The sequence below is a fragment of the Balearica regulorum genome, chromosome 2 (assembly GCF_011004875.1).
Source record: "Balearica regulorum gibbericeps isolate bBalReg1 chromosome 2, bBalReg1.pri, whole genome shotgun sequence".
Lineage (NCBI taxonomy): Eukaryota > Metazoa > Chordata > Aves > Gruiformes > Gruidae > Balearica > Balearica regulorum.
The window spans coordinates 41,092,855-41,118,149 of record NC_046185.1 but is presented as its reverse complement, the minus strand read 5'-3'; the positions used below and the strand labels follow the sequence as shown (position 1 = coordinate 41,118,149).

Sequence of the window (25,295 nt, the reverse complement as noted above, 5' to 3'; positions counted from 1 at the left end):
ATAGCTCCGTGCAACCTTTCTGTGAAATAGATGGTGGTGAAGGTTTGTATCTGACCCTAAAATATAAATCAATGTTGTGCTACTAGATTTACCTTGACAACAGAAAGCAAGCAGGCTATCATTATTCCAGCACTGAATATTTTTATTTTTGTAAATTATAAATATTACTTTTTCCTCTCCACCTTCAGTCTTAAGAATGTGGTTTCACATTTCATTTAATGCTAAATGGTTCATTACATAGAGTAGCAACTTAGTTCTCTTATTATGGTGTTATCTTTCACTTTGTCAAAATATGTCTACTTGATAAGAAATCTGACAGAAGTTGCTTATGATGGGATCACTAACAGCCATCAGTTTCTCTCTAGCAAATGAAACTGTAACCATGGAAACGGCCTTTTTTTGCCAGAATGAAAATGAGACAGCACTCTGCTGCAGCCATTAGTAGAATACACAAATGTCCCTCAAGGCAAACATCTAAAGCAAATGGACTGCAAAGTAAGGAGCACTAATTTCTATTTATTTAGGATTTGTAAACCTAGCAGAGCAAGATATTAACAAAGGAACAAACAAAGGAGGTTAAAAAAAGATGTTTGTATTTTTCCTTCCATTTACAAAACTCCTTATTTTTAATAAAAATACTTTATTCTGGTTTTATAAGTATAAGCATCAATAGTACTATAACAATGCACTTAAATAATGCTATGGTTTGATTGCACCCTTTAGATGCAGAAAATATTTTTTTTAAATGACACTAGAAGAATTGCTGGTTGTTTTGGGTTTTTTTTTCCATTTTTGGAAATGTGTATTTTAGTGCAAAAGTATTAAAAATACTGAGTGTGAGCCTTTTTTTTCACACTGTTTAATTTTCAAACAACCCTGTTCATTCTGATAAGATACACCAGGGCTGATAATAAGTCTATTCTAAACACTATCAGCAGTCGACCAGTGGCTATCAAAGACCTTTCAAGTGTCAGACTCTTCTTACTGTCCTCTTTATTCAGTACTACGTCCCTCTTGCTACAAACTACTTATTGAATGCATAGATTCTTTCGACAGACTCGGATTAGGTGAGGGGTCTTAAACTATCTATGATGTACATCAGTAAGATATATCTTAACTTGTTTGCCTTCTCCTTTCACATCAAAAATCATAGTTGCTCTGGGAACAGCAATGTCTAGCCTCTGTTCTATTTCCAGCTCACTGAATAAACTGAAGATACAATTTTCCAGTAGGATAATTAGTTCGTTAACCAAAACTCTTTAAATATTTAATTCATAGCTACCAATGGATTGGAATCATCATGCCAATTAGTTACAGATATGTTGAGGTGCTTCAAATACCTGTGTGCCTATAAGTAAGACAAAGTGACATGCTGTGACAGCCAGTTTCAGAGACCTGTTTCCCATAGCGTGATTAGAAATACCCACTATTGTTCTGATATGTTTCACATAGGTCAGGGTTAAGACATACTTATAGGAGATGCCTACTGCCAGCTTACTGGCTGTAGCTGTAAAAAATTAAAGAACACGCAATGAGAGTAGAAATACTAACCTGAGAAGGCTCTAAAGGCAAAGTGTTCAAGCTTTTATAAATTTACACTCCTTGACCTTTATGGTTTTGTAAGTGTTAACCATGTCAAAAATGAACTGACGTGGATAATTAAAATGGCATGACAAAGACCGCTGCCTGTTACTTGGTTATCTTACCTGCAAAATGCCCTTAAAATACTCCCTCTCAAATCAAAAGTACATGTTAAAATACACGTTAAAAAAGGGAGAGGTGTCTTGATTTTTGGTTTTGCTTGATATTGTCTTTTAATTGTCCTAAGCATATGTTCATCCATATGTGTGAATATATATGTATACTCGCATACATACGAATATAAAGTAACAGTAGTAGAATGACATTGCAGGTGAGTTTGCAAAAAGCTTTTTCAGACTCAATTAGATATCTTCCCGAGCAGATGTATGTTTGGGAAAAAAGCAAGCTAGTAAACAAATCTTGATATATTTGGAAACTAGGGGGTGGGGGACACACAAATAGCTTTATTTTCTATCTTCTGTTATAAAAGCATAGGACTGCACCAACATTTTAAGATAAAGAACACATACCCAGACATAGCACTAGTTAAGTGCAGCGCTTGCACATACTAGTATACATAGTAGTTAATTAAAATTGGCAAAATTTCCAAGTAAATAGGTTTGTTATTGGCTGCTGGAAGCTGACAGCTGGAGTTACAATTCTCTTTAGTCCAGACATCAGAAAAAGCTTTAGCTGAATAATACTAACCTAGTCTGAAACTCTATCTCTAGAAGAACAAAAAAGATCAGTTAGCAGCTGAAATGTCTAGTACCAAAATACATTTGATGTGAGAGGACAGAAATAGATTATATCTATGGCCACATTCTTACTATTTGCATTACATTTCAAATTCAGTTATCTTTATCATGACCTAACACAGTATCTTTGTAGTTTAAGGTACAGACCTTTACTGGCTGCCCATGACTTGTTATTTCCCCACAAGATGGTGAATTATACCACTAATTATAGAAAAATAAACAAATATATGCAAATATTATGATGTTTAAACTGAATGTGACAGTGATATTACATTGCTCAAGTAGTTTGCTGTTCTGTATTATCACCATACATTCAATGGAGATTATGTACTCGTAATTTGCTTTTCAGCTGTCATCTGAGCATTTATATTTGTCCCGTAATCCTGAACTGATCCAATCTACTCAAGGCAACTAAACGGAGAGAGTACCTCTCCCAGGCTTCTTCAGTATTCAGTAAGCTCACGTAGAGAAGGATTCAGCCACCTAAAATCTAAATGACTTTGTGGAGGTGCTTATTTTTTCCATTGACCATATACGGGACTGAGAGCTGAGTTCAGATACTGCCTAAAACTGAGTGGACGAGCATTCTGCAGAAGTAGGATAAGTCACCTCCTATGCAGAAAACAACAGATCAAACATCTGAAGTCAATCTAAAAATGCACAGGCTTGCAGCACATTTTGTCACAGCAGCAGCTTCACCATTGATATTGCTACCGTGCCACTCCTTGTGTACGAACAAAGGCAAGAAAAAGAAGAAAATGAGAAGAAAAAATCAATCAGCTAGCAGGAAGAAGAGAAAGAGTAACATTCTTTTTAACTCTATTATAGACATTTTTGCCTTTGAGTCTGGCTCTGAAATAATGCTAAATGTGCCAGGAGAAACTGGTATGGCTGGAGCTGTGGCAGCATTCGCAGTCCGGACCTGGCCCTGTGATACGGCACTTCCACCAGGCGTGTGCCGTGCATTCGCTGCGGGCTAGGTCAGAGAGAGAGTTGCTGTCACAACAAATTCAGTTTTACCTGTCCTTATTAATACTACAAGGGGTTCTGTTCTTCATCAAGTAAGTGGACAAGTTGAAATATATCTTAGGAAAGCTTCTGGATTGAATTTTTTGTGATCATTCCACACTGGACTTCACTGAGCATTTCTTCTTACAATAACACCACTGAATCCCACAGTACTGCCAAGCACCATGAGTATGGTGCACTACTACATATGGTTATACTGAAAAAGGAACTTTGTATGTAGCTAATGGCCTCCGGTAACGTCAGTTATTTCTGGTCTGAAGAGCTTGTTGTGCCTATATGACAAAACAGAAATGCATTTTCTCAGTGATAGAGACAAGTTAATTTAAATCAGATAATCCTGCCTCAGACAGAAGTGATGAGAAAAATTCCAGATACTATGTGCTCTTTGCATTCAGAAATTATTAGTTTGCATATCACTATTTTCATTGATCCTAATGATGACCTAGTGATCTAAGTTCTTAGTTGCTGTTTATTGTTTGATTCTTAAAAATTATTATAAAAGGATTCTGCTTTATAAGGTAAGAAAACTTTTAAAAATAAAATATGTGAATATATGTGTGTGTTTCAAAGTGCAAATGAAAACAGGATGTTTGCCACTTTGTTTAAGAAAATATCATTTTTAAGATCTAATTAGCCCTATTATCAGTGCAGTTCCTTGGGACCATAGCCACACTGACTAACTTTGCCTGACTGTAGTGTCCCAAGATTCTTAGATGCATTGCTCCTCATAGAAATCTACCTCTTCCAGCCACTTTATAGAGAGACTAGAAGGTTTAACTTCTTATTTTGAAGAATCACATCAGTTCAACGCCTAACGCTAGGCAGTCCTAAAAGCAAACCTTGACAAAGGATCATTGATTGTTTACACTATTTGTCCCTTTCAAATAGCCCATTTCTCCCAGACCAGGTTAGGAGCAAAGTTTTTGCTACATATAAGTATGCTACATCTTTGGTTTCAAATCTGATTTCAGTTTTTGTATTGGCAGATACTATCCTGGTTGAGTGCACGAAGCAAATATCTGCATCATTTGAACCATTAAGTTCAGGAACGTCCATAGAAATTCCTCAGGTTTATTCATTAGCAGAGCATAAGTACTTCAATGAGTGTAAGAGAAACTGTATTCTGCTGACTGATTTAGTGTTTTTCAGTATGCTTAGGCATCTAATGGCACTTTAGCTCTGCTATCTATTGTAGCTTGGAGTATTCTGGGCATCATGAAAGTATGCCTTATATGTTTTCTTTAACAACCGAAAGCACCCCAGTTATCAAATAAAATATAATTGATAAGCAAGTGAGATCTGCATAGAGAACATTAAAAGGCAGATTCATCACTAAATCTAGTAACTCCTAACTGCACTAGCACGTGTATTATAGCATTATGTTCCCTGGCATAAAATAAACCTCGTTTCAAAACTCTAGGATAAATTACAGACAAACCCATTGTTGCAATTGCTACAAGGAGTATAGTTTCAAGTAATACTAAAACCTTTTATATAACAAACTAAAAAAGTAATCATGTGAAGAATCTGATTATAGGGAATAAAGAAGTCTGAAGATCTCCCACTCTAAAAGATCTCAGGTCTGTATAGTTTGATATGCAATATATTGTTGGGCTCACAGTCAGTAGATCTGTAGGGATCTGATCATAATAATCCCTGGTTTGTTTCAAATAAACCTCTGTTCTCCTGTGCTGAGCTTCCTACAGCTGTGCAATAGCTTTTTCCTGGAAACACTGCCAAGAAGGAGCACAGTAACAGGGGTCAACTCCAACCATGAACTTTATGAATTGTTTAGTGGCACATTAAAGGACAGCATCAAGTTCACTTATAAGCTTTGAAATGATCTTATTTCTAGCCTGTGCAGGTGGATGATTCCCTGTACATTTGATTCAGTTGGTCCAGATTTAACCCATTGTCTCTTGCAGCTCTCCCCTCTGCAAAAGTCTCTGCCTTCTGCTTTTTATACTTTATAACAGTTTTACCAGAAAACCAAGGGGGAAGGAGGGGGGGGGAGGGGGAGGAATCTAGAGTGTTTAGGATGCAGGGATATTGCTAACGCACAAGGCTGCTTCTTAGCTTTTTGACCACAGGTCCAAGTCCAGCAGGGACGGCCTTCTCCACAGAACTGTTTCAGAGTGGAGAACCATCTAGTTCACACAATGACACACATGGTCCTTCAGGCTCAACTGTAACAAGAACAAGGCTCCTGGTTTCTTTGGTGTTCACCCTTTCAATGCCTCGAAATGACAACAGATTTACCTAATTCAGTGACCTGCAGTTACAGCTAGCTGAAATTTGTGGGACATGTTTTGCCAATTTCTTTCATGTACTCTAAAGACCAAAGAATTAAATCTTGCAGTACCAACTTCCACATTTTCAGTGCCACTACCTATCCACCCAGAAGACATTAAATTTACCCTTGAACAAGCTCTGAATCCAAGGTCCATCCTAATCCCCATGAAAGTATCAGCTTGGTTGCTACCTGAGCAAATTCAGCTCCGCTTCCATACCACTCTTAAAATACAAAGCTGATTTCTTGTGGGGGATGTGGAACCAAATAGACAAGACAACAGTCAAGATAATATTTCTTATCTAGAAATTATTAAATAAAAATCCAGCTTCTCTTTTTTTAAACTTCATCTTTGGATTGACTCTTCTGCTTCATCTGGGAATGTTGTGCCAAGAAATTTGCATGCTAGCAGAGAGCGAATGATCCGTTGACTGCAAACTGATGGGTGCTAGTCGTATTATGAAAACAGTGTAATCCCACAGTCCCTTAGTGTACAAATAATATTCAGCATATCCATATAGACCATATCCATGTAAGTGCTGCTTTCGTTTTTTTTTCCCTGCTATGTAGCTAATTATTTTCCTTTTTTTTTTTTTTTTCTTCTGTTAAACTTTTGGCAAAAGGAGGGATGTTGGAAGCATAAGTTCTAACGGGATTAGTCTATTGCTTCCATCTACTGCTATTGCTGATGTAACATTCCTCCTCAGATTGGAGATCTTTTCTTAGTAAGAAAAGTTAGTTCATCAGTAACATGAATGATGGAAGCTTAAACATGTAACTCAGGTGCATTTAATGGAGCTGAAATGGCTACTATCATAGTAGTCTTACAGGAGTGCTAGAGGAGACCTGTGTGAATAATGGAATTTTTTGAACAAGTGGATAAAGAACAATCAATCATAAAAAATAATTTGAACATTTTTAATATTGCCACAGAAAAGAGATTTGAAAGATTTTTTTCAGATTGCCCAAAATATTAAATATTCAGGGGATCATCTTAAAAAGTGGTAAATTTTTCTAAATGAAAAGTTGTTTTGAAATGAAAAAAAAAATCAAAACATTCCACTTGAAAATGTCAGAGTGAAGTGTTTTGACTATTTAAAATGTTTTTACTGAAAAAATGATAAATTATACATGAATTTGTGAATTGTTTCATCATCTGAAATATGCATTTTAGTTAAAACAAAGTTACAGCTCCCTTCAGAGGTTTTTTCTCATGTCTCTGGTCTAAGTAAGCAAGGTTTTCTTCCCCACTTTTTGTCTTTTAATTTGTTTGATATTTAACATATATAGCTATCATAATCTCAAAGACTTGAACCATATAATTGTGTTAAGAGTAGATCTGACTTCACTGGAAAGTAATACATTCATAGACACACACACACACAAACACACACAAAGAGGGACAATTTCTACTCTGAGTTACAATAGTTTAGAACTGAATAATATGCTAAATTAAACTGAGTTACTTCAGAATCAAAATGATAAAAGGTTTAAAAGACTGGGCTCGTAGTTATAGGGAAAGTTGTGATAAATCATGGTATGACCTATTGGGTGCTCAACAACATCTTCATAATTACTGCATGATTATTGCAATATTGTCTGTACTGTATTGTATGATATAGCTTCCATGATAGAAATTAAATACTGTCATAATGTTATTTCTGTTTTCAAAGAGTTGTTTGGACAGCTAGGGAAATGAGGTAGCATTCAATTTTAGGTTTTAAGTTAAAACAAAATTGAGATCAGTAATTACTAAAAATCATTACTGAGCTTGAACCTGCTATTTCTTCCTATATTTCTTAATTTATCTGATTTATATTTGAGTAAAATCAAATCCTGAGAGAAATAATTTCTGATTAGATCATATCTGTTATTTAGTATCTGTGGGGGATTTAATGCAATTGCTACTAGTTCTTGAAATTTGGCCAAGTGGTAGTTAACATCCTACAGATGAGTTGTAACAAAATACCTTCCTTTGTCTCTGTACACAATGTAAATACAGAGAATATAAAGTGTTATTTCCTCTTTTGGTTATAAAAAGTATTTATGCTTTTTGATCCTTTCCTGTTATACATTTTTTCCATTCTTTCCTATGAATTATATTTATTTTCACTATTTCCAAACTTGGTTTAGGTCAAATATTGGGAAGGGTTAATGACTAATGTAGTTTTAAAATATAAGGAAAACTTTTTATCCTTTAAAACCATTAGAAAGAGAAAATAGAACTAATACTGCATTATTTATTTATGTTCAAAGTGCATTATAGCCCTGCAGTGAATGTTATGTCTCTCTGGGTTTGATATAAAGATAGTTTTTATTTCAATCATGATTGTTTAAAATGTAAGAGTTTAATAGTAGAAAATGAACTTTCTACCCTATAAAAGGCTTTGGGCCTTTGGGCTTTGGTCTCTTCTCTGGTAAATGGCTACAGCTCAATGAATTTCCTCAATGTTCATTCATTTGTTTACATCAGCAGAAAATTTTGGCCTCACAAATAAATACTCCCATAGGACCCAGGTGAAATGAATGGTCAAAAGACATATCACACTGAAATGAATTTTCAACATGTTTTTGTTTTTCTGTTCTGAAATGGAAGAATGATTCAAATGAAGATAAGTATCACATCAAGCATCATGACGTGTTTGCGCTAGCTGACATTTTCCTGGCTATTTTAAATAACTCTTTAAACAACTGAAAAGAGCCTTCCAGTAACTTGCTTGTATCAGCTGTGCTTGGAAGACAATAGCTTGCCAGGCTGTAATCTGGACCGTACTGAATCCTCTACATTTTCCCTTGAGTGTGAATGTTATAAATAGTGACTAACTGGAACTTTCAGACTTCAGAGCAAGATTTCGTTTGCTGGGGAATGGTGTGGGAGTAGTGTTCATGCAGAGGTGCAAAGAAAAACCGAGATAATATAATAATAGCCTAACTGGTTCTTTTTGTTTAAACTATTCCCTGGAGGTGCCCACAGTCTGAATTTGCAGGCACAGTCTCAGAAGGACTGGAAGACCTTTCTGGAAAAAAGACGTATGCCAACACAGTTTATAACAAAGAGGACATGAATTGAGGTTTAATTTGGCATCTTTATACACTTCATCAGTATTCATGCCTGTTTCAGACATCAGCATTGCTTTCAGATTAGTCAAACTTCATTGTACAGCTATGTTAGGTAAAACATAAGAAAATAAGTAAGAGGGTTTTTATCAGATGATGGCAATATTTAGGTATTCAAAAACATCTAAGTTTGCTTCTCTTCAAGATATCTCAATTTTCTTATGTACTGTATTGAAAGTATTTCTGTTTAGCTTGATTACATTTCCATTTACCTTTCTCTCAGGTTTTATTTTCCAGTAAATATTTCACCAACATGAAGTTATTTCTGAATTATTCTCTGTTTCTATCAACAGAAATGCTAAATACAGTCTGCAGCAGTGGCTGCCTTCATTAATATGATTTCAAAACAACAAACATGATGCTCAGTGAATACTTTATTTCTGCTAGGAGACATCACATTTCTAATTAAACTCAAATCATAGCTGAATGAAAATACATGGAATTCAGCATGATTATTTATATTGTACATTTAATTGTTATTACTTTTCTTTTACCAGGCAGAAGAAAAAATAATCATAGGGCAGAGGATAACATTTGAGAAAAATATACTCTCTCTATAAGCAGGCTTTGTTGTCACAAGTACTATACTGACAATAAGATCTTTAGGAGAGCTCTGTTTGTATCACAACATGTAGTATTCCTCAGGAATTAGTAAATTCACCCAAGAAAGAACCCAAAGGATTCTTTGCTATAGATCTTTGTAGTGCTTCTCAGGAAAAGTTTTGCTCTTTTAGTCTATGGAAAATTTCTTTGTACTTAAAATGAAGAAAGACAAAGAGAGAAAGAAAAAGATTTTCTTTTATTTTTTTTTTCCTGAAGAGCAGTAAGGAAGATGATGGATTAAAGCAGATGCAGACTGTTTGCAGTTATATAAGACTATTAGGTACCCTGCTTGTTCTGGCTTTTGTAATTTGTCCATGTCCTACTTTATGTAACTCAATCCATTGTGAGCAAAAACATGCAATACCAGAATAGTTCATATTTCATTTTGTCAGCAAATTAGAAAAAAAATACAAAAACAAACACAATAGACATCATATTTGCTGAGTATAGAACTGAGTATTTTTTCATATCAAAAGAGTCTGAAAAGAACAGAAGGTTAAGAAGATTTTTTTTTACAATGAGCAGATGTGCTTGTTACTGTTGATGGACAAGCTTATCCATTTACATCAATTAATATCAACAGCAAGCACATCAATATGGAAGCTTGTCCTGACGCCTTGATTTTTTCCCATCTGACAGGTAATAGTAGGGCTGGGAAAATGTCACAACAATTTAGTCATGCTTCACTGACTTTAACTACTTCAGTGACAATGGGAATGCATCATGCTAAGATTCCTTATGATTCATAATGGTACTGCATTAGTCGGCTATTGCAGAGGATTTAAACTAGTCTTTGTCAATTAAGGGTTTAAGGTCAAATCCTCTTTATGGTTTTTTCATTCGTGCATTAAGTAAAAGCAAGTTAAAATATTTATGAATGGCACTAAAATGTGGAAACTTTCTTTAGGAACCTGTCTTTTCATATTGAGTCATAACTGAAACCAACTATGTTTGACAAAGAAAGGCTATTTCATCACATGGCACGGCTTATCCCTCCCCTCCTCTAAAGGCCCAAGCTACAATCTACTCAATTTTGGCAGGAAAACTTCTGTGGATAGAAACCTGCAGTTGTAACCATTTTAGACTGTGAGATGAAGTTATGCTTCAGCACAGTTGACAATGATCAAGATATGACCATAATATTTGTAAATTGAGTGCACAGCAACCCAAGAAATATTTAAAAACCTGAAGCGAACACTGTAAATGGGTCAGTGAAAGGGGTGCAGGGTGGGGTCTCTGCTGTCCCAGCAGGAAAACCACAACAAGGCCAGACAAGCCCGGATAAGCCGTGCTGTCCCCACGGCCGCAGTGGCTGTTCAGCCCACCATCTGCAGGGCGTCCATGGCTGGCTTCCCCGGGCCCGCACGTCCTGCTTTGGGGATGGTTCAGGGAGCAGGGACAAGGAGCGGCTGCCAGCTTCACCCCTGGAGCCTTACCTGCTGGTCAGCCCATTCAGTCAGGGGGACCTCTGTGCCTTTCACTGATTTTACAAGTCGAAAACTGCTGAATATCCATACGTGTTCTTCCTGAGTAAGCAGTAACAGGCCATGCTTTGCTTATTTGCTTAGGTGCTGCCTCACTGTTTTCCATGGGTTGCACCAGGGTAGGTGAGAGCCTGTTATGTCCAATATAAGCATATTTTATTTTTATGCAATATTTTATTTCTTTGGGCTAGAAATGGCATGATGAATCCTTGTATGTAGAAACGCATACTTGCACGCTTTCTCCATTCAAATATTTTTGACTGAAATTGCCATGTATTCAGATGGTTTCTTTTCTGCTCAGTTGTTGCAAAGGGAACTCTACCTGAAGTAACAGAGGATTCAACATTCAGCTATAAGTCATTGATTTAACCTTTCTGTCATGAGAAAAGTAAAATCAACTTGCTTCCAATATAGTTAAATGTTTAGTTATATATGAAACTAGATCTTTGGAAAGGATAGGAAATTACATTTTCTATAATCAATCAATCATCTGTGAAGAGAAGTTTATTTAAAGTGACTCTTTTCTGATTACTTCTAGAAGAGATAAATAGAAAATTATTCATAAAGAACTCGATCTATTGATAATGTGACAGCCGAGAGGTTGTGCTCTTCAATGTAGATCATTTTCCAATTTTATGAATGCCTGCGAAACCAGACAATGTTATTTAAATAAGCTTGTACTAATGGCATATGTATATTGGAACAACAGCCTTTTTGGAAATTAAATAGCAATAATTAAAATTTTCTAGTCACTCTATGCCAACTATATGTAAAAGTATCAGCATGAAAAATGTATAAATAGTGAGGACATTTTTACTAATTCAGAAATTGATATGAAATATTATAAAAACAGATAATAGAGCTATATGAATATGAATGGTTTTTATATACTTACCAGACGCCTTAGTCACAGACTTTGGCCCTGAAGTTGCACACAAGTGTGTGGTGTTGCCCCCATGGCTCTGTCCTGGCCCTGGAAGCCGTATTTGGTAGATATGAGTCGTGTCCCTCATCACAGGACCTTGAAGCATGGCATATCTTTGTGCCCACTGCTAAGGTCATGGGCATGTAACAGAATGTTTTTTGTGAGGAAATACGGAGATGTTCAGTCTATATGGAAAGGCATTTCTTGGGACAACATGATGGTCTTGGGGAAAGTAATGAGAGGCACATAACAGAAATCAGCACCCAAAATCATGAAGGTGGCAGTTTTTGCGTGTCCAAATCCTGCGCTTAGTATGGCTCTGAGAGGAATAAAGAAGGAATTGAAACCTCTTAAAGATCATCAGTTTCTCCTTTTCTTCCACCTTCTGAGAAGCACCTTTTTCTAGAATGTCAGATTTCTTGGGGCAAGGTAACAAGGGACATGTCATTAAAATACTGAAACTGGATGTTTTTAACTAGATCACTTCGTGGGTTTTTTTTTTTTTTTTTTACTCTGGTCATAAAGTTCATCAGATTCAGTATGTGAAAAAGCTTGATTTTTGCCAAAGATGAAAATGGTAATTTTCAGAAAAATAAAAATTTGCATTCAGAAACTTCAATTTTTCTGAAAGTTCACTTTTCCCTACAAAAAAAAAGCCTACACCATTTCTATGGAAAACTCTCAGAAAATATGAAATACAAATCTAGTCCTAAGTAGTTAGGAGACACTGTATTAAACTCAGTGGAAATATGTTTATCAAAATTAGAAATTATTTTGACCTATTTCTTTTCCTAATGTTAGTGGAAACACCTCATAATTATTTTTTTTATATATAATTAAGGTATTTGGTGGTCTCAGTATTTAGAAATTTGATTCTTTACATTTTCAAAAAAACCTCTTATGTGTAAATCCCGCAAAGATAACTGGACTGAGAAAAATAAGAATAGAAGTATTATAAGGAAGAGTGAGTGGAAGTTTCTTGAAATGCTTTGAAAAGTTCTCTCTTGTTTTTATGAAATTTTGTTGGCAATTTTTGAGAACAAAGCAAGAGCTAGCACAATAGTGATGATGAGTACAGCTCCATACTAATGCTGGACTTACGAGGTGATCACCCTGCAAGAGCTGCTTTAAACATAATGCCTGATTCTTAGTGTAAAGTTGAAAGAGATCTTAAAGAGAGCTGTTAGTTTTCTGAGTCCTCAAAGGGAAAAAGACCTGACAAACTGGAAAAAAGAAAGGAATCTGAGAAATAGAACGAATGCACTGAAACTGCAGGATTCTGGCACAGGTATTGCCTAAGAGACTATTAGGAACAAGACACTGATACCCAAAAAGGCACTTTGCAAGGAATGAAAGAGCAGCTTTTGTGGATTTGGTCCACTGTAAGAATTTATTTCTATTCAAAAATTTGATTCTGATGCCCACTGATGTCTTATTTTGCTTCACTCTTTGAGATATTAAGGAGATGTTAAAGCATACATATTTGGTCTAGAAAATGTAGCTCTACAATTTGGAGCCAGTAGATGTATTCCTACAGAAAGTAGGCCCGGTTTTTCCCTTTGATGTGCTGCTTCAGTGGCACAGAATTCCAGGAAGTAACTTTCTGCCATTTTGTTAGAAAGAAAATCAAGGGGTGTACTGTTCTGGAGGTGCTGCAGAAACATCTTGAAACGGTCATGTGATCTGTTCTATGAGCCAAAAGAGGTGTTTCTTCAAGGCCTTTTTTAAACTGAGATGTGCTTCTGCTTGCTCAAACCCTCCCACGTACAGATGAGGACATAATATAGGGCTATGTCTCATTATGCAACCTACCTCCCACATGCATGTTCTAAAAGAAAGCCCTGAGCAGCTGCAAAACACTCCTTTGGGCATGAATAGAGTCTTTAATACCAACACTGAAATAAGAGTGATTAGTACTGTTACTGGCACACGCAGCACCTGAGCATTCATAGTTCAGTTCAATGCAGCTGATGGAATATCTCGATTTTTGAGGGGAAAGAGCTACCAGATTTGCTCGTGGGATATGTCATAGTGACTTACGGCCCAGGCGTTACTGAACCTTGCACATGGCACTCTGATTCACGCTGACTATGCGATCAACATAGACCCCTCATTAATTAGCAGCTTATTGTGATTGTTTTGCAAGAATAAAATAACAGGGGTGATGGTACAAGTTAGAATCACTAGGCTGCTACTGGGATGCCACTGCCAGTACCAGGATGGACAGTGAGAGCCTTGCCTGACCCACTCAACAGGCAGAGCCATGCAAATAGTAGTTGTAAAAGGTGTGCATCACACGGTGAAGAGAAACTCACTGTTGTAGATGGATATGTTCTCTGACAGCTCAGAAGGAAAAAGGAGAAACAGATTTAGTTGCAAGCAAGGACAGTATACTGGTAAATTAGTCCTATTTATATTCCTTGGCAAACTGAGCATTTTACCCGCCCTGCCAGGATCGCTGCCTGACCCCAGAAATCTCAGCTGTAGGAGGAGGATTGTAGAGGCTAGGAACAGGCACCGTGAAAAAATAATGCTCACAGCTCATAGCTCATGCAACAGGGTTATTTATTTATTTAGGTTCCTGCAAATGTGAAGAAGTAACTTCTCTATATGGCCTAAATGCCATTGATGTAATCTGAAAATACCTCCTGATACTCCCCATTTTTAAATAGAATGAAAAAAGATGAGCCTTGCAATATGCCCTGCAGGTCAAATTCAGGTTATATTAAGTCAGAGAAGGGGAGGAAGCCATTTCAGTGTTAGTGAGGAGTGGATCTATTTATAAGATCTTTTTAAACCATTGCTTCATTTCACAGCGTATATGACAGCTGATTTTCTGCAGCCTAGGTGACTATGGCTACAAGAGCAGCACCTTATCAGGGACCTAACCAGTCCATTGATTTCTAGTTCTTAAAAACATAATAAATAAAACAAATGAACAAGGCAAAAGAGAAAGAGAACTGAAGAAACATCAGCAGAAGGAATTTTTTTCTGTTGGTATTACAAAAGTTGTGAAATCTTTCAAGACGTCCAGTGTGGCATTTAGCATTAGGACTTTGTTCAGTACTCCAGCAAATAAGAACATTTGGAAAAACGTCCTGCCTTAGTGCCTTGTTCCAATAGTAGGAGACAATATTTGTGGGAACTTGGTTACAGATTTCAAAAAACATACAAACGTGGGTTCCCACATTTGTTAAGTACTGAAAATTCAACCTTTGCTATCTGAAGATCTAACTTTTGCAAATACTTAAGCACATGATAAACGGGAATTCCATGAGTAAAACCACACCTCTGTTTAAGTGTTTTGCAGGATTAACCATCTTTGTACATAGACTATTTTCACCATAATGCTTTTTACTTAGTTTTCCTGCAAAATATAGAACATCTATTTGCTGTGGTGAACCAAATATGATATGCAGATCAATTATCACTTTTCATATTGCACTAAAAAAAAAAATGTCCATTTAACAGTGCCTGAATACAAGAACTATTTCTCATGTTCTGTGAAACATCTTCAGTTTGTATATTAACAGAAGACCAACTCTTTGGCTTGTTAAAGAAGGAACCTGCATAATAATTTGCTTTGTGGTTGAATTCATTAGATCAGTTAGCTTCCAGAGAAGCTGATATAATGTGAAGCTTTTAAACCATCCTTTCAGATTATAGCACAGGAGCTCTGACGACCATCCTGGACTATTCTTTGTTCAAGAAACAGCTATTCTTGTATTAGAGAAAAACATTAACATTATGAACATCTAGTCAAGGAGTACCAGGCAGTGAAGAATAAAAGCTAGTTTGCTGAGTTTTATTTTCTAAATCACAAATTTTTACATATTTATCTAAATTACATAGCCTGAGTAGACGCCTATCTGTGGAGAGGGTAGAGAGAGTATCTTTGCAAATCAGAATCCATACTCCATGGCAAATTATGCTTGTTGATATGCTTTGGATTATTCAGCATTCAGAGAACGCTGATCTGCTACAGAGATCTGATGGCCATGTGCTGTTCAATGCTGGTGCAATCAGGTGTCAGGGTTGCGTAGCTTTTCTCAGAGAAGTGCCAATAAACTCTATCTTATTGCACTACCAAACATACGGCACTTCTCACACGTGTGTATGAATGCCTTATTTTCTGACTGTGAGTCAGTTAAACCTGTGTCCCCCTCTTTATGACTCACAAAGAAGTCTGAGAGAGAGCAAGGTGGCTGCTAATGGTGGGTTTCCCCTAGCTGCAGCATTTTAAAGGTAAGCTTCCACTAGAAGATAGTTGCCTAGGTTCTTTCTACGGGCACTGGAGAAAGCACAATGTTAAATAAATAAATAGATAGATAGATAGATAGATAGATAGATAGATAGATACCTGTCTTAAATCCAGTGAAACAGCCCCATGAAACACCTATACCTCTCTACTGGCTATGGAAGTAGGCAAGAATTTTAAATGGCTACAATTAGGAGAGCCACTGATGCATTTTAAAAACTTCTAAAAACTGCCTAACAGAGTTTCTTAACCCAGATGCCTACTCATGTGTAGAAATTGCAATCCAATATCTCACAAATTACTGAAAGCAATTATAAGCTGTTAAAAAATAGAGGTATTGACTTTCTAAAGGTGCCTGATTACAATGGGTAGCTTGTGGGGCCTTAAATATGACTTAAATATGAGGCTTAATATTAATAATGATGGGCCTTAACCTAATTATATTTTGTGAAGGAAAACCTATGCTTGGGAGTAAGAAGACAGTTGTCTGGTGAAAGCATATACATGTGACAGTGAATGTTTAAAAGCTGCTTTGCAGTTTGGATAACACTGATAAAAGTATACTTTCTTGCAGAGGGTGATCAGTGTGCTTAGTGGAGGCATGAGAAGATGCCTGGAGGGAGTAATAAATGCAGCTGGACGCTTTCAAATACTCATGTGAATACCTACCTGATAGTGATAGAAACGGAGATGATAGACAAAGCCAAAATACTGCACTCTACAGATTGCCCATTAATTTTGAGATAGTACAAATAATAGAAATGTATGATCATACTTTTCAGTCTCTATAATGGGACTCTTCTCGGTGCAGTGCTGCCTTCTGTTAAAAAAATAGAACACTCAAGTACTGGCATTATCCCTGCATTGGTAATACCTCCTTTTGCTTCATCCATTTTCCCAATCATTTACTGCAGAAATCCACAGGAAAGAATATTGGCACAGGTCTCTTCACTCATTAATATAATTTTTTGAATCTGTCAACACTATTTTAACCTATATTTCAAGGTTAAGTGGTAACCTCTTTCAATCTAGAGATATTGGGTAGCTGACTAGCACTAGTCAACACCTTTTTCAAAATGTCTAGAAATTCTTAATATCACAACAGTCAGAAAGGACCCATGAGGGATCCAAATCAGACTGTCTGCCCAGCTGGACACTGAAACATTCGTAGCTGGTTTCTAGCCTTGATTGTGCTTCAGACAACAACCAATGCAAAAATCTTACCATCTTTATCAGTAACTAACACTGAATCTACTTTATCTTCATTGTTGTATCTCATATAATATTGCAGTGTATATCATGTAGACCATCAAAAATACATATTGAAGCATAGTCTCCGTTGAATGGACAGGATATAAAATACATAGACAATGCCTCCTCTTGCTTTGTAGTTACAAAGAAATATCAAAATACATATGAAAAAATAAACCTTGTAGGTTTAAAAATAGACTTTGTTACACCAGGAATGTGAGATTTTTTCTTACTGTGTTTGGCAAATAGCTGGACAGTGCATTACGACCACAGTATTTGTTCTCACTTCTGAAGGAGTATTTTCAAACTGTTCCAGCAGTTACGAAAAGCCACTTATCTCTGCACTGGAGACAAACCGAGAGGCTGGTCTTTACTTAGAACTCTTTGTCAAGGATTTACTAATGCTTAACTTTGTTAATCCTTGACATTGCCACTGGAGGTGTTTGCTGAATGGCTTGTGTAAGTCACTTCACATCCTCTTGCCCCATGTCCATGCCTTGAGCATAACAGCAGTTACTGTTTCTTTAAAGTATTTTGACCTTTATGTCTGAAAGGTAGCACGCAGTGAATAAACTGTAAAAAGGATGTTACGGGAGCATTTTTGTTAGTATCATTGTGATTATTTGTAGCGTTCGACTTCTAAATTACTACACTCACCTTACCTAAGCAAGATGGGTATAGCGGTTGCATCCTAAAAATCGCTTTAAATAGAATAAGTAAACATTCATTTTCTCATCTTTCCCTTCATTGGCCAGAGTCAGAAAGGTTTCAAAGCTGGAAGAGCTTTGTTTGACTCAGTTGTTGAGGTGGATTACAATCTCCCAGAGTTACTTTCCCCTCCCATACACAGATCTGTGTGTGAATAGGCACAGGTATTACTGAATTACTGGAAGGTAATTTAGTAGATGTTTACAACAGATCAGATTTTTATTGCAATGGCAAGAAGTGAAGGGAACACTGTTGCACTATTTATGCTGATATCAAGTTTCACTGACTGCCCTGTATTGTACTACAGGTACAGTAGTTTTCACTTCCAGAAACTGGGAATAATTCCAGAGGAATGCATCTGGATAACATTTGCCTGTTACCCTCCCCAGAAAAGAATTAGTCACCAAGGGCCCTATTCATAAAAACTAATTCAGGCCATTTCCACATGAATATCACGTCTTTATGTGGAAAAAGTGTGGAGTATGCTTTTTTTTCTACATAAAGAATCCTTTTCTGTGATTAATGGAGCTGTTTCCCCCTGTCTGTAAATGGACACCTCCCTGCTTTGTTAAAGAGGAGACTGAAGTCCGAAGCAGAAGAAGTGGGAGTGGGATGGATAAGAAACTCCTAGCTTTCCAGAGTATATATGAATGGCGTTTGAGAATGGTTACAGTATAAATTATTTGGCTGCTTGAGCAGACAAATGCTTAAAAATGTAAAGGAAGAAGGATCATTCCTTACTGAACACAGAGATTTTTATGAACTGGCCTAACGTTTTTCTTAAAGTTTATAGTTCCTTATTAACTTCTCAGTGTTAAGCAAGCCAAAGCTTCCGCTTTGTGTTGCACTTTGCAAATTCCTGCTTCCAGCAGCAAGGAGTTAATCATAATGGTATGATAACTTTAATCAGCCCACAAGGTTGATAAATTGGATTGATTGGAATCACGTCGTTAGCATGTGAATTTTGGTGGAATTTTAATAGCCACCAGGGGTGCACAAGATTTATGGCGGAGTCAGCTTATGATTTTCTTTTGGTTGAATGCTCATTTTAATGTCCTGTGACATACACTAGACCTTGCCTACTGTTCAATTTGTGCTGTGATGAAGGGTTTTAACATACTGTAAGTTCAGATCATTACATTTCATGTGAGATACAGTATATAACTAAAATATTATGTTTTTCTTCAGTCACTCTAGGGAGAAGTACAGTTTTATTGAAGACATTTAAGGCCATTTGCAACTACAGCTGCAAAACACTGCCTGAATGAGGCTCACACGGCAGTGGATGTTGCTGGTTTTTGATGGATACAGTCCCAGTCTTGGTTTTACCAAGAAAATATTTAGACAAACTTGTGTAGGAGTCTTCTAGATGTTTGTGACACTCCCCTATGACAGTGAAATACAATCTATTACATGCATTAAGTTAAGAGAAGTACGATGGAAAGAAAAAACCAGAACCAAACTTTAACTTAGTGGTTCAGACTGTGCGAGTATACTGCTTGAATGCTTCTAGAGAAGATGACAAGGAGGAAAAACAGACTATTAGAGCTAAGTTGATCCATATGATAAACTCTGATGCCACTAGATAGAAATAATAGGATAATGTAACCCATCTGAAACATGAAGAAACAAAATGTTTCCTGTCATAAGACTCAAGCCTTCAACTTGTTACACAGTGATGTGTATGCCTTGCCTATGAATTAGACATGTCTGTCAAATTATGAGAACTCTCCAGATTTTTCATAAAGTATAACAAAATTTTCAACTACAAAATATCCATTCATTTAAGGACAGTATAGTAAAATGGCAACAATGTCTTCTCCATTGCCATTTTCACTATGGAGCCAACCCTTCTTGTAACAAAATAAGCAAAGTCACCAGGTATTGCTGCACACTTTTCTTCATGCACTGTTTTCTGGATTTCTCTTTTTTTGCACAAAGTTTTACAATACTGTAGCCTCAGATTTTTTGTCATAAAGTTTGCAGTCTGAATGCATAACAAATAACTTAGAACTAAAAGATCCTGAGAACTAAAATTCCCAAGTCATCCAATCCATTACAGAGATCAACACTGCCACAGGCCAAAAGCCACAGAACTAAGAAAATAAGGGCTGTTGTGGATTTTTTTTTTTCTTCCTCTGATAAACAGTAAGCCGGTGACTTTACTTGCAGTTGAATGTTAGTAGCAGTCTTTACAGGTGTAGAGCCAAGCATTCCCTATTTAGCATCAGATGTCTACTGACCATTAAGCAATGTAATTTAGAAGTACAGTCAGTTATCACTGTTTTGCTGGAAGGATGGTCCTCTGAACTTGCATTTCTGAGTGCACAGAGGCTCCATACTGGAGGGCATGTTTAGTGATCATTTTGTAATGGCATAGAAACATCAGAAACCCAGAAATAAATGGAGCATTCTTGGGCAAATTAGATTAGCTTGAGCTCTTTCCACATGTGATTGGAGATGATCTAATTGGCCTGTGGCAGTAAGTAAGTTATATTGAGTGTTTGAATATAATGCATGTATGTTTACAATAATAAATGCATTAGAAGCATTTTTATTGTTCGTCTTTCTCTTAACATGCTTCCTGTTAGCATGAAGTGCATAGTACTTGCTGTGGCAAAATGGAATATGGCTTCATACCAGTGTAAATTATTTTACTCTGCCTGCAGTTTCACCTCTTCCTGAGATCTGTCCTTATTCAAAGGACAAATCCTTCAAAGCAGAACATTGTTGAGGCGTAACAGCCATGCAGTACTGCATTGCTACAGAGGAGTTTACTTGGCACACTTAATAAGTTACAAGCATAAAACGTTTGCTACCACTCTGATAACAGATATAGATTATTAGCTTTTTTCTACTTCGGTTGAGTTCTCAGACTCATTGTCTGACTTCAGGTCCTGTTCACGCTCACAGATGTCAGTGAATTAGTGAACAACATCCTTCTACAGCAAACAAACAAGATACTCTTTACAATAGCATGATTGTTTCTGTATGGATCCATTGGTAAAGTGAGGCACAAGAAATTACAAATTCTGAGGCAGCCTTACACTAATGGCCTAGCCTTCTATAGTGCAGAGAGCCTTAAGATAGCCATGACACATGAAATCATGACCTCATCAAATTCTTCGGAGTTTCCCCTGGGTGTCAATGAGGTCAGAATTTCCCCCTGCAACTTACGGTGCTTGCAATAGAATTTGTGAAGACATCAAATAGATCCTCTGATGACTAAAAAACCATTGAGGTTTGCTTTCAGTATAGAAAATAATAGCTCCTAATAAGCCAGTTTTGTTATAACCCTGCAAAACAGTTCATCTACCACCTTTCATCATGTTCTTTTGATGACTATGAACTCAAACAACTCTAAAAAGATAGATGGAGGCATGAAAAGCGAGAAGGCTAGGGACAGCATCACACAAACAGAATACCAATTCACTTTGTAATACATTCCTTTTAGCCAATAAATTTAATTTTGTGTTGAAATGAAGTAAAATACTAGACTGTATTGACTTGGTATATAGTATAATAATAATAATACTTCCGTGTTTTGTTTTTTACTTGAGGAGAAACTAACATCCAGGAAAAAAAAAGAGCTTCTCATATTCAGCTTCTCCAACTGTTCTCCATGCCTTAAATCTTATTCAGCTACACTATCGGCTTCGTATAAACAATTGGCTGTGACTGAGTAACTCCAACCAAGTTACAACAGGGATGAATTTGGCTGATAGTTACAGAGAGCTTTCTCTGATGGTGATTTGAATTCTCAGAACAGTTTTCTGGGTGTTTGGGAGCTCTCGGGTTCATGATTACAGTTCGGCCTGCTATAGAGAAGAAGCAAATCACAAAGCCCAGTTCTGCAGAGGTACCTCATCATGGATGTCCTGGTCCTGACAAAGTGCTTTTAGCCTAATCACTAAATGATGTTTCCTATAAAAAGATGAGCTCTAAAACTCTGTATTCACCAAATGCATAAACAGAAACAAAAGAAGCCACACATAAAAAAAAAAGGTTGCATTTTTCACCTCTAAAAATCCTAGAAAAATATTAATACAGAATGTATTCCTTTATCTAATTCTGTTTAGATCTCCACTGCTGGTTTTATTTTTTACTTTAGGTAAAAGAAGCCATTACTCATACTAGTAACAAAGATGTCTGCCTTTTTCTTCACAAATGTAAGAAACTTTCTGCATGTCTGACCTGAAGGAAATTGCTTACTCATTGTAAATAATTATACACACAGTACCAGCTACCAGAGACACTATACTTTTCGCATTTCCCCGCTGCTGTACTTCGTGCATATGTGCAACATAATTTGAGTGGGAGATTAAACTTCCGCTGAAATGCTATCTAACTGCCAAAAGATAGAGAAAATTTCAGAAAGGGATGAATGCCACCCAAAACAATTAATACAGCACTAGTAGAGCAGAAAATTTTAATACAGTTAGATTTCTCTTTGTCTGTTTGGTATCCCTTTTGACCCAAGGGTAGCCACTGGGGCTGGGGAGGACAGTAAGAGGTTTGGAATTTGCTTCCACTTCAGATTAGGACTTGTATTTCAATGGTGCCATCTGTTTATTAAGGTTCAAGCTCTCTGCAGACAGCAGGGATGAAGCAGGGGGAGCCAATTTCCTTCCTCATTCCAAGCTTCTTCTTGAACAAGTCTCTGCCCAGAAGCTCTTTCACTCTTAGCTGTTCCTCAGGTTTCTGCTACAAGTGTCTGTGAGGCTTCCTGTTGATTACTCTGCGTTCTTCTCCAGTCTTTCTGCTCTGCTCTTTTAAATCCCACACCTCACACACCCCCCCCCAACCTCCCCTTCTCCTTAGTAAAATGGGAAAATTCTTTCAAATAGGGGTCAATCTCTTAGTGAGTTTGCACGTGGTCTGTTCAAGTTGATGGTTCCTGTTGTTTGTACCACTGAGAAACTTTACTGGTCTGTTAGTTACGTTTATTTTGGAGAAAGCATACTATTGTGTGTAATAGCTTCAAAAGGCTTCTTCAAGCCTTGATATCATCATTATATTAGGCCAAATCACAGCTGCCCACATTTTATCATTGAGCTAAAAAAGAATATTTTTTTTTTCTTTTTTTCCATGTATGGTTTTATCCCCATCTTCAATCCAAGTTCGTATCCATAGATTTTGTAGGAATATAGCTGAGGTTCTTCAAAAAATGATGTCCTTTATGGTTGCTACTGGAGATCTTACTTATTTGAGTCAAGTTTTCTTAAAAGAAAGTGTGAGAGGTGGATGAATGTTTATACCTAGTACTTCTTTCTAGCACAGCTTGAGGTAACAGTCTAAGTCTATTTCTCAGCTCAGCTTGCTTTAACTCCACAGTATATATCTATGCTCCTGCTCCTGAGGGTTTCAGGCTTTTCAGGGGTATATCTCATCTCTGTGAAGTCCCGTTCAGATTGCTCTAGAACAGTAAAAAAAAAATCCCAAACCTTAGTGTTGTCATAGTTATACTTTCTCCTTTGCAAATGTCATGCATTTGCGTTTATATTCTCATACAAATGAGAATCAGGTCCTAATTTTCTAATGGGATTTGACATTGAAAGAACACTTCAAATCAAGGATCTAAATTGGCTGCTTTTGAATTCAATTCTGAATTAAATGGAAAAAACGGCTTTGTCTCTTGATATAAATCTCTAATGGTATCTGGCCTTGCTGACATTTACAGGACTGCTGCTCTATATTTTCACCATGATATGAGCACTCTCTCTGGGGAAAACACCATCAAACCGTAGCTCTTTTGGCAGCTTTCTACAGTCAAATTTCTTTGCATCCACTTCCTTTCTCATTATTTTGAAGTGGAAATCCCATGGCTGTAAACTTGAAAACACATTGTATCAAGTCAAATCATGACTGTAGTTACTGGCTTTTTCTAGCTCTGGTGTCTCTGTGTCTAATTTAAACTTCATGTCTCACTTTCAGCATGATCCAAAATTTTCTCACAAGAAAGCAAGGCAGGAAACTAGTCAGCTTTGCCTTCTTTACTTTTATTTCAGAAATGAAATGCTTCATGAATAAAAAAAATAATTTAAAAGTATGCCCATTTCCCTTTTGCAACATGAAATACAGTAGTTTTAACATAAATGCGTATTGCAATCTCTAGACATTTGATTAGAGTCTACAGAGGCTCCAGATGATGGTCATTCAAAGCACCCAAGTGAAGAGCCTGTATTGACTGCACTGTGAATGCTGCTCAGATATGAAACAAGAACCCAGGAGTTGCATCATGGGAGATATAAACTGGATATTAGGAAAAATTTTCTTCACTGAAAGAGTTGTCAAGCACTGGAACAGGCTGCCCAGGGAAGTGGTTGAGTCACCATCCTTAGAGGTATTTAAAAGACGTGTAGATGTGACGCCTAGGGACATGGTTTAGTGGTGGGCTTGGCAGTGCTAGGTTACCGGTTGGACTCGATGATCTTAAAGGTCTTTTCCAACCTAAAAGTTTCTATCATTCTATGAGTACAGACACTGCCACACAGAAGCATATCACTAGCCCATCTATCAAATTTCCTATTTCCACCAGTAGCAGTATCAGATCCTTCAGCTGATTCATCGACAAACACATGAAATCCTGAACTAAAGTGTTGTGAAATAATTAGGCAGCAAGGAGAGCCTCTTAATTAATCCTCAATGAATGACTGAGGATTTGGATAACTTTGCCTTTTTAAATCTTGGCACTGGTAGCTGAGCACTCCTATAAGGTTGTTACATGCTCAGCCTTAGGTGGGTGTTAGTAAGCTTTGCTAAAAAAATATGCAAAAATGAGTTCAAAGGGCCAATTGTCAATTCAGTAAAAATGATTTCATTTTATTAATGTTAAACTCGTTGCATTCCAGATTCTGTGTACAACTTGTTCAGGCTCCTTTCTGGACCATCAGTCTCTGTCAGTCCATGAAGGTTGAAACTCTTATCTCTGTGAAAGCTGGAGTGCAGGTAAGTACAGGGCTGTTTCATAATCAGGTCACAAAGAACCTCTGCTTTGTTTGTGAGTTTGTTTTTATTATTTCCGAAGGGTTTTGCTCTTTTCAAAAGAAATTATTCTAGTGCTGTCAAGGCAGAACCACTTTTTCATTTTTTTTTTCCTTTCCAACTATTAGAGAATTTGAGGATTCAGCAATATTTTCTTTTCTTCCAGCTTTCACTGTTGTTGAATCTGTGGCCGTTGTTTATGAATGAAGAACTGTTATAAAATGAGGCTGATAAAGCCTCATCTAAAATCATTATCAGCAACTACTTCCTGGGTTTGGGAGTACAATAGATGAATAGCGTATTCTGC

At 36.8% G+C, this 25,295-nt stretch overlaps 1 long non-coding RNA gene across 1 annotated transcript in view; it reads left to right on the top strand.

Annotated features, from left to right (window-relative positions):
• The first annotated feature begins 24,851 nt into the window (after window positions 1-24,851).
• LOC142600364 (uncharacterized) overlaps window positions 24,852-25,295 on the top strand; it is a 92,719-nt gene continuing 92,275 nt past the window's right edge. Inside the window, exon 1 of the long non-coding RNA XR_012833815.1 lies at window positions 24,852-24,952. This is a non-coding gene — a long non-coding RNA (uncharacterized LOC142600364). The remainder of the gene's footprint in view (window positions 24,953-25,295) is intronic.